Source organism: Micropterus salmoides, unplaced genomic scaffold (genome assembly GCF_014851395.1).
Source record: "Micropterus salmoides isolate LMB-PRFRI ecotype aquatic unplaced genomic scaffold, ASM1485139v1 Ms_hic_scaffold_1, whole genome shotgun sequence".
Lineage (NCBI taxonomy): Eukaryota > Metazoa > Chordata > Actinopteri > Centrarchiformes > Centrarchidae > Micropterus > Micropterus salmoides.
In genome coordinates, this window is record NW_024040040.1 from 52,043,260 (window position 1) to 52,054,173 (window position 10,914).

General features: G+C 36.1%; 1 long non-coding RNA gene and 1 pseudogene across 1 annotated transcript; both read right to left on the bottom strand.

Annotated features, from left to right (window-relative positions):
- Nucleotides 1–10,914, bottom strand: part of LOC119896614 — an 858,889-nt pseudogene that overhangs the window by 236,154 nt on the left and 611,821 nt on the right.
- LOC119896982 lies at nt 2,110–7,351 on the bottom strand. Its single transcript, XR_005443330.1, has 5 exons — nt 6,229–7,351; nt 4,790–4,847; nt 4,608–4,691; nt 4,448–4,518; nt 2,110–2,976 (listed from the first exon to the last, which is right to left on the bottom strand). It is a non-coding gene; the product is annotated as an uncharacterized LOC119896982 (long non-coding RNA).

Below are 10,914 nucleotides of genomic sequence, written 5' to 3' on the forward strand. Positions count from 1 at the left end.
AGTGCAACTTGGAAATGCCAGTTAACTCAACTTGAAGACTGCCTTTGATTCAACTCAACACAAAAAAATTATAAAGTTGATATGAATACAGCTTTCTAGTTGTCTCAACATTGCTTTTTTTTTTTTTAGTTGACTGAACTTTTTATAATTTGTTTCACCTTCATCTTCAAGTGTCTATATTTTATTTGAAATTTGAATACATGATGGTTTAAAAAAGACAAACTCAAAGGACACAGCAGCTAGGCTTTTTTCTTTCTCTTGCTCCCATCCCTGCACACCCACCTTTAACTGATAACTTACAAAAAGTCATATCTGACAAAAGTCTTAAATAAAACAGTGAATTAAGTTTAACTCTCTAAAACACACGGTTGAGTTCAAACCCCCAAACCTGTCAGAGCTCTTTGAGTTTAAACAAGGAGTTAAGTGGACACAGCTTAATGGGGCTGTAATGATTTACAGTGCACACACACCATCCTGCTGCCCCAAATACTCACTAGAGTATCCACATGTGGATTCATCCGCCGCTCAAAATAGTCCCCAGCAAAAAACCACAATGCTCAGCTGTTTAGGGAAATAATCGACAAATGTTACAAGTGTTTTACAGGAAGAAATGTGGGGAGAGACAGAAAAGACAAGATAGAAACAAATATTAATAGGTTCAAAGTTTAAAGATGCTTTTTAAGTGTCTGCACTGATTCAGCTTCTCTAAAAGCTGGGAGGCTTCTCCAGAGTCAAGGAACAACAACAACAACAACAACGAAAGCTGGTGTAATTGTGAAGAAGATTTAGATGATTATTTCTAAAATCTTTAAGCTTAAGTAGAGGTCTGGTGGAAAAAGTGAGCGTTAATCACAGTTTAACTTGTGCAAACAGAGTCCTCACAACATGAGTAATACAACAACAGTGGTATGACTTTACTGCACATGTTTACTGCACGACTTCAGCTCATTGGCTGGGGTTCTGCGTCAGGTGAAAGAGTGGGAGGACAACAGATACAGTAATTCATGTCCGTTTACATTCCTGCCAGTCATCTCTGTACGTGCGTGCTTCATGTAAGAATGGCGTGATGCGTTCACTGGCCACGCCTTTACCAAGGTGCAGGAGATGAAGCTGTCTAAGAGTAAAGCAAATGATCCGCATTTAAACTACTACAGGTACGGTATAAGTGGACTTTTAATAAGAGATTTCAGTTTAAAATAATTAAATCAAACTTTTAATGAACTTAATCAACACAGAAACACAGATATCCCGTGGGAAATTTACAATATCAAAAATGTGTGTATAATTAATACATCACGTTTGCAGTGGTGGAAAGTAACAAAGTACATTCACTGAACTACTGTACCTAAGTGCAACTCTGAGGTACTATTTTATTTTATGTAACTTTAATTCCACATTTCCGATGGAAATATTGTAACTAACTTTTCTGATGAAGATGTAAAAAAACCTATAATGAGTTTATAAAATATGTAAATTTAGCTCATACATACGTAACTTTAACCGCCAGCAGTTCATAAAATAAGTAATATTAGCTCTGCTGCAGTGGGCTGCAATATTAAAATGCTGCTTATTTGTTGCACAGTGAGTACTTTTACTTTGATACTTAAAGTACATTTTGTTTTACTCAAGTACAAAAACTGTATTTTTACTTGTGACAAATGTTTTTTGAAAAAAAGTAAAATGTCTAAAAACTTCTTCCACCGCTGCAAATTAGTTCCTGAATCAAGTTAAACACTACATTACCCATGAGCCTCGGAGACGCAATATCAGACTTCTAGCATGAATCAAATGCTTTATTGTTGCAACAATGACCAAAATTCAAACTAATATGATCCCAAATTTTGTCCCTTTTAATGACAGTGTCCCCGGTTTGATTCTGGCTACGGACCTCATGTCCTCTGATTGTATTTCCTGTCTGAAAATAATAACAATAATTGGTGAAGAATATATTTCAGGGCTTTGTGGGACTTGACTTGTGCACAGCCGTCTTTTAGGACTGTGAGCAGCTTTTGTACGACTTATTTCTTCAGTAGTTCCAATGAAATCAGCTGACAGTGTGTTCGGTAGATTATTCAGTGTAAGCGGGACATAACTTCTGAAAAGACACGCTGCTGTAAAGTTTCTTTAATGTGATTTCTCAACAGGTGGAGCTGCACAAACAAAAGCCATTAACCTCAACTGTACTGGGGCGGAAATGGACAAACAACTCAAAACATGAAAAACTTAAAGGATCATTTCTGTATTTTAAACCCTGAGACCTTTTTGTGGACGCCATTTTGACGGACGCAATTGCACCGAAGGAATATGTTGCAGCCGGATTCACGTCTGCTGGCTGAAGCATCTACTGCAGGACTCAAAACGTTTTGTACCTGCTAGTCATTGCAACACCAACATATGTGAAAATAGGGCCCAGGTTTGGAAACACAGAAATGATCCTTTAAGCGAAAAAAAGTTCTTGAAACAACCAATTAAATGTTTTATCTAATCCCACTTTCTATTAAGGCGTTATAAGATTTGAGTAATGGCCTCGTTAAGGGTTTATCCATCAAGCTGTAATCCTTTAGATCACTGCAAAGATTAATAAAAAAAAGCTATTGGGTTGCTAGTTTGTGAAAAAAATAACGTCTAATTTGGGCGAACTAACCCTTTAAACTGTAGACTTGTACACGACAGACATATAATTTACAAATTACATAATATACTGAAGACCTGTACACAAAACATAGCGTATAATTCTCTTCACGGGTCCACAGTGATGTCAGAATACACACAAGCAGGGTTGTTCTTTGTATCATGTCATGAGTACATTTTTCTATATGTGTTTTATTTAAATGTTGTATTTAAATATGTTTGGACTCATGTGACCTTTGTGTTCACAACATCTAGAGCGAGGAGTTGAGCTGCCAGCGGAGACGGGAGGAGAGGCGACGCTCAGCTCTCCAGGACGGGGGTTTGCTCCATCACCTGCGTCTTCATCTGAAACAACAACAACAACAACGATGCAAATAAGCTCCCTATCGACTGGTTGTGTCCCTGATTATTTTAAAACGGCTTGCGTGAACCCACTTTTAAAGAAACCTGGTTTAGATCCCTCCCTCCCACAAAATTTTAGACCAATTTCAAAACTGCCTTTTATTGCAAAGATTCTAGAAAGAATTGTGTCCAAACAGCTGCTCACTGTACTGGAAAATAACAAAATATTTGAAAAGTTTCAGTCTGGTTTCAGGAAGTACCACAGCACTGAGACTGCCCTGCTTAAAGTCACCAATGACCTTTTAATGTCTGCTGATGAAGGTATGTGCTCAGTCCTGTACTCCTGGACCTTAGCGCTGCTTTTGACACCATTGATCACAACATCATGTTAGACAGACTGAGGCACTGGGTGGGGATCTCTGGTACTGCCCTAGAATGGTTTTCATCCTACCTGTCAAATAGGAAGTTTTGCGTGTCTGTAAACAACTATGTCTCTTCGTTCTGTCCAGTTAAATATGGTGTGCCTCAGGGGTCGGTCTTAGGACCCATTTTGTTTTCCTTGTATCTGCTTCCCCTTGGACATATTATCCATAAACATGGCATTTTTTTTCATATTTATGCTGATGACACACAAATATACTTGCCCGTCAGATCCACAAACCCTGGAATGCTGAGTTCCTTAACAACTGCCTTTGTGAAGTTAAAAAATGGATGTCAAATAATTTCCTCCAGCTGAACTCAGACAAAACAGAAATCCTGGTCATCGGGTCCCAGCAGATGGCAAATCAAATACTGCCATCTGCTGGTTCGCTAGTAAATCACATTAAGCCTGTGGTAAAGAACCTTGGTGTTTGGTTTGATAGTAATTTAAATTTAAATTTTCCTATTTTAGCTTCATTACACTGGCTCCCAGTATGTTTTATTTTATTCTATTTTACTAATTTTATATTTATCTTAAACGTGTATTTTAGTCTTTTCAATGTTTTCATGCTTTTATCTTGTATTGTTTTTGTATTATTGATTTTGGGTATTAATGTCTTTACACTTGTTAAAGCACTTTGTAACTTGTAAAGTGCTCTACAAATAAAGATTATTATTATTATTATTTAAATAATGTTTAATGTCAGTGTTTTTATAAAGAGAGCGTATATCCCATAAATACTTCCAGGTAAAAAACACGACTTTGGTTCTTTTGAACATGTTTAAAGTGACTTTTTTCAGTCTGTCTTTGCCCTTTACTCTTTGCACTACAAGACCAGAAACCAGTGGTTGACCGTGAGTAAGTACAATTACTCAAGTACTATATTTAGTACAAATTGGAGGTATTTGTACTTTGTTTGAGTGTTTTCTTTTCGTGCCACTTTCTACTTCTACTTCACTAGAGATATTGTACTTTTTACTCCACTGCATTTACCTGATAAATGAAATAACTAGTTAATTTACAGATTTAATTATTGATACAATTTAGTCTGACCGGTTTCCTCTTGGCCTGCATCATTTCCTGCTGCTGCTTCAGCCGTACTTCCTCCAGACTCATACAGCCACCTGTTAACACAGACACACACACCTGAACAGTCAGATTGATGGATTACATCGAAAAGACATAACAGTCCTACTTTGTGTGTGCGTCTCACCAACGCTGCTGGGGTTAATGGAGACGTAAGCCATCGCTCTGCTCAGCCGAAGCTCCTCCAAAGCAGCGAGCTCCGCTTCCGCCTCTGCTCAACCAATCACACGTCACATGACAATGAACCTAACGTGGAAATCAACGGTATGAATCCAATTTGATTTTAAGCGCGCAGGTGTGAAAACTCACTTCTCTGGATCTCTCTTCTTTTTTTGGGTTCGGGGGGATGACAGTGAAAGCTTTGGGACTGAAACAGAGAAACACATGAATATAAAAACCTGAGCGGAGGCTGTGCACGGTGAGCGGGCAGACTACATGTGGCTCCCGGCTGACCTGAGACCTTAAAACAGCCAATCAAAGTGCTGGCAAGTTTCTGGATGTTTACACCGAGTTCACCTGCAGCTCTGTCACACCAGCGGGGGGTAAAGCGTGTGGGATTAGTCCTGCAACAGATGGCCGAGGAAGATACCTCAGGACAGTTTACCTGCCTTTTGTTACAAATGTCAACACCTCCAGACTCTGAGCTGCACACACAGTAACATGTATTATTGTACTTTTACAGTTAATTGCTGGCTTGTAGGTTTTTATTTTCTATTTGACTGTTTTTTTAGTTGGTACAATGTCTTTTTTATTGATTTCCCCATGTTGCTTTAAATTGCCTTGTGGCTGAAATGATATGATATTGTAATATCATAGTTACAGCAATTCACAGTAATGAACCCACACAGCATTTTTCTAAAACTACACTATTTTATTTCTAAATTACAGTATGGTGCTGAACACAAATCACAGTGATTACTCATAATTTACCATTGTTACTGTTTTAATACTGCAACTCAGTATTACAGTATCTGTACTTCATTGAAATACAGTAAATTTACATTTACACATTGCCCAGCACACATAGCCTACACAAATAATATAACTGATTATGTTTACTGTAAATGTACTGTAAAGATGCTGATGACCCCCGTTTGAGTTTTGAATCAGAATATCTGTTTTACTTTCGCTCTGAACTAACAAAGCAGAAAATACTCCTTTAACAGATACCGAATGTTGTTGCGGTTCAGGAGCGTGAAACTTTATTTCACTCATAAAAGCTCATTTCTGGCAGATGTGCGCAGCGGCACAGGTAGGAACGTGTAAAATATACATTTTTCTAATGTCTTGTTGTTAATTTATTGATGACGCGAGACAAATTTCAAAATGTAAAGACATCTACAGCTGCAGCCTTGAACTTTACTCCAGACTGCTGAAAGAAAGCAAAGCATTTTAAAGGTGTGATCGATTCAAACATAAAGTGGACATTGATATGAAAATGAAAACTACTTATTGAAGGTTTCTTTTGCATTTCAATGATGCTCCTGTGAGAAGTCTCATTCAGCTAGTTCCCCCAAAGCATCTCTATCATATTTTACTTTCAGACATATGTATTTTTTAAGATTTTAGACTTAATAAAACATGTGACCTTTAACATATTCAATACAAATGAACTTATTATCACTACAGAAAATCCAGTGGAGCAGCTTTCAGAGCCATGAGACACTAAAAGCTCTCTTGTTGCAGGCATGGGAAGACAACTTTAAGGAGCTCTGGATGTCCCCTGAGACACTTCCCTTCTGTCTCACCTCTGACTTGCATGTTTTGTCTCAGCCCTGACCCCCCGCTGCTCCCTCGGACCCGGACCGGCGGCCATCTCTTGGCATTTTGGGTAAACAGCAGCGTGTTTCAGAGAGTTAGTCGCCCTGCGACAGTCCGGGTTTGTCTTGGGGCAGTTTGCGGTGGTGCTGGGAGCGGTGGAGCTGGACCTGGCTCTCCTCTCACAGCTCGTCTTTACGGCTGCGCGCTGCGCCCCGGTGCTCCTCTCGCACCTGCTGTCCCGCTGCGGACACCTCGGGCAGCTCGACGCGCGGCTTTTACGCACAGCGGGCACTTTGAGTTCATTTTCTGTCCCGTTGACCGCTCTTACCTTCACCGGTTTGGGCTTCTCGAGGGTTTTTCTTGTAGCCTCTACAGGTTTTTGCTTTATTACTTGTGTGGCTGGCATTTTTATTTCAAGGTAACGCTCCTGTCTCCGGCCTCAGTGCAGGGAGGAGCGCCCTCATCCTCTGTAGATTAAAAGGCAAAAACCTAAAATCTCAATTTTGTCTCTCGGTGGTTCGGTTGCTACGGAGCTTGTACCCTAGCAACGGAATGGCCAAGTCACACAGATCAGGGAAGGAGTTCTGGTCAAAACTTTCAAAATAAAAGCAAAACGAACGGAAATGAAGGGGAACCTTTAATAGTAGGAATAAGAAATAAGAAAAGGGGATACTTGTTATGCTGATGCACGGCCTGTGGCTGCACGTTTGGCTTTAGCTGCTCAGGGTTCATTTCATCCTTCACTTATTCAGAAAAACCAGAAAATTTATCTTCCACAGCTTTAACAACCAAATAATCATTTTTAAAGGAAACATGCAAGAAAATCACTGGTTTCAGCATCTCAAATTCTGGTTTTCTTCATCTTCTTCGAGTTATTTTAAACCTTCGAGTTTTGGACAGTTGGTTGAAAAAATAAGCTGTTTGAAAATGTCAGTACAAGATTTATCTTTGAACTTCCACTGTTTTATCGACCAAATGATTAATCAAGAAAATAACTAAGCTAATGTGCCATTAGCATGTTTATGCTGCCCATTGACATATAGGCTTAGACTCGGTTAATAATAGGGATTAATAAAGTTATATCTTATCTTAACACATGTCTGCAGCTCCTCCAAAAACTGTTTAAGGATGAATCCACACTGAAGATTGGCAAAAAAAACACGGAGCAGGCAGGAAACCCCTCCTGTGCAGACGTCTCTACACCTTGAAACATACAGAGACATCACTGGTTCACATTGGAAGTAGTTTTTGGCTCCCCACCAGTGATTTAAAGTTTATCTTACTACCCTCTGTTTGCAGTTCTACATTTTATTTTGAAGGCAGAGGCGCCTGGTTTCCGGTGTGGCCCCTGCCTGTCTGTGCCAAGTTTGATGCAGCTGCAGATTAAATCTCGTGACGCAGCAGAGTATTTGTATCAGTAGGTGTCCGTGCCCGCTCCCTGTCCAATGACAGAGGCTCATCCGATTACTGACACGTGACTCTACACAGGTCACATGACCACATGCCGTGAGATTATGCATTAGGCCTACATAATAAAAACTATAACTGGATTTGTTTGTTTCGTTTTAGTGATACAAACTCCACAAAATAAATAATTTTAAAAAATAAGTTCTGGATCCTAATCTAGGCTCTACTTTTATCAGAGGCTGCTGTCTGTTTCCAAATTAATTATCACTCTCTCAATATAATATTATATATGTTGTTAATGATTAATCTTAACGAGTACTGTTTTGCCAGTAGTCAAGTCACACACCTCTACCATTTTTAAAGACACAAATATTTTACTTTTTATGCCTCTAAATGTATTTGTTACTTTAAGATTTCACATCAGTTTGTAAAAATTATGCTTTTTTAATGCGTTTTATACAACAAAGCAGTAGATAAAGTCGTTACACATTAATGAAATCATATAATATAGTGTAACACTGTGAGAGGGGCCGTTTTGCATATTGAATACTAATCTTTGATACATGACACATTTTGCTTATGTATATGTACATAGTAGACATGTAGGCATTAATGCCCAACACTGAATGAAGGACTTTGGCTTGTAATGAAGGAATAGTTACTGGTAACTAAAAAAGCACTAGTCGCTAAATAATAGTTACTAGTAAAATGGAAATGGTTACTAGTGACTATTCAATCAGTTACTAGTAACTATAATGAAAAGTATATCTGAATTGCAGAGCCCCGTAGATTTAAATAGCAAAAAATTAACTATAGTCACTAGTAACCATTGGACTAATAACTAAAGATAAAGCAATAGTATCTAATCAATTCTTACTAGTAAAACGGGAATAGTTACCAGTAGGCTAACTTCTAAATAACAGGTAGGCCTATTATTAAATAGAAATTGTTAAGCTAGTATTAAATATTCAATAAGTTACAAGTAACTTTGACTCAGTGATATCTGAACTGCAGAGGCTCATAGATTTCACTGGCAAAAATGTGCAGCTAGTTAACTAAAAATAAAGTACTAGTTGTTACTAGTTAAACGGGAATAGTTACTAGTAACTAAAAATAAAGTACTAGTTGTTACTAGTTAAACGGGAATAGTTACTAGTAACTAAAAATAAAGTACTAGTTGTTACTAGTTAAACGGGAATAGTTACTAGTAACTAATAAATAAAGTACTAGTTGTTACTAGTTAAACGGGAATAGTTACTTGTAACTAATAAATAAAGTACTAGTTGTTACTAGTTAAACGGGAATAGTTACTAGTAACTAATAAATAAAGTACTAGTTGTTACTAGTTAAACGGGAATAGTTACTAGTAACTAATAAATAAAGTACTAGTTGTTACTAGTTAAACGGGAATAGTTACTTGTAACTAATAAATAAAGTACTAGTTGTTACTAGTTAAACGGGAATAGTTACTAGTAACTAATAAATAAAGTACTAGTTGTTACTAGTTAAACGGGAATAGTTACTAGTAACTAATAAATAAAGTACTAGTTGTTACTAGTTAAACGGGAATAGTTACTAGTAACTAATAAATAAAGTACTAGTTGTTACTAGTTAAACGGGAATAGTTACTAGTAACTAATAAATAAAGTACTAGTTGTTACTAGTTAAACGGGAATAGTTACTAGTAACTAATAAATAAAGTACTAGTTGTTACTAGTTAAACGGGAATAGTTACTAGTAACTAATAAATAAAGTACTAGTTGTTACTAGTTAAACGGGAATAGTTACTAGTAACTAATAAATAAAGTACTAGTTGTTACTAGTTAAACGGGAATAGTTACTAGTAACTAATAAATAAAGTACTAGTTGTTACTAGTTAAACGGGAATAGTTACTAGTAACTAATAAATAAGTACTAGTTGTTACTAGTTAAACGGGAATAGTTACTAGTAACTAATAAATAAGTACTAGTTGTTACTAGTTAAACAGGAATAGTTACTAGTAACTAATAAATAAAGTACTAGTTGTTACTAGTTAAACGGGAATAGTTACTAGTAACTAATAAATAAGTACTAGTTGTTACTAGTTAAACGGGAATAGTTACTAGTAACTAATAAATAAGTACTAGTTGTTACTAGTTAAACGGGAATAGTTACTAGTAACTAATAAATAAAGTACTAGTTGTTACTAGTTAAACGGGAATAGTTACTAGTAACTAATAAATAAAGTACTAGTTGTTACTAGTTAAACGGGAATAGTTACTTGTAACTAATAAATAAAGTACTAGTTGTTACTAGTTAAACGGGAATAGTTACTAGTAACTAATAAATAAAGTACTAGTTATTACTAGTTAAACGGGAATAGTTACTAGTAACTAATAAATAAAGTACTAGTTATTACTAGTTAAACGGGAATAGTTACTAGTAACTAATAAATAAGTACTAGTTGTTACTAGTTAAACGGGAATAGTTACTAGTAACTAATAAATAAAGTACTAGTTGTTACTAGTTAAACGGGAATAGTTACTTGTAACTAATAAATAAAGTACTAGTTGTTACTAGTTAAACGGGAATAGTTACTAGTAACTAATAAATAAAGTACTAGTTGTTACTAGTTAAACGGGAATAGTTACTAGTAACTAATAAATAAGTACTAGTTGTTACTAGTTAAACGGGAATAGTTACTAGTAACTAATAAATAAAGTACTAGTTGTTACTAGTTAAACGGGAATAGTTACTAGTAACTAATAAATAAGTACTAGTTGTTACTAGTTAAACGGGAATAGTTACTTGTAACTAATAAATAAAGTACTAGTTGTTACTAGTTAAACGGGAATAGTTACTAGTAACTAATAAATAAGTACTAGTTGTTACTAGTTAAACGGGAATAGTTACTAGTAACTAATAAATAAAGTACTAGTTGTTACTAGTTAAACGGGAATAGTTACTTGTAACTAATAAATAAAGTACTAGTTGTTACTAGTTAAACGGGAATAGTTACTTGTAACTAATAAATAAAGTACTAGTTGTTACTAGTTAAACGGGAATAGTTACTAGTAACTAATAAATAAGTACTAGTTGTTACTAGTTAAACGGGAATAGTTACTAGTAACTAATAAATAAAGTACTAGTTGTTACTAGTTAAACGGGAATAGTTACTAGTAACTAATAAATAAAGTACTAGTTGTTACTAGTTAAACGGGAATAGTTACTTGTAACTAATAAATAAAGTACTAGTTGTTACTAGTTAAACGGGAATAGTTACTAG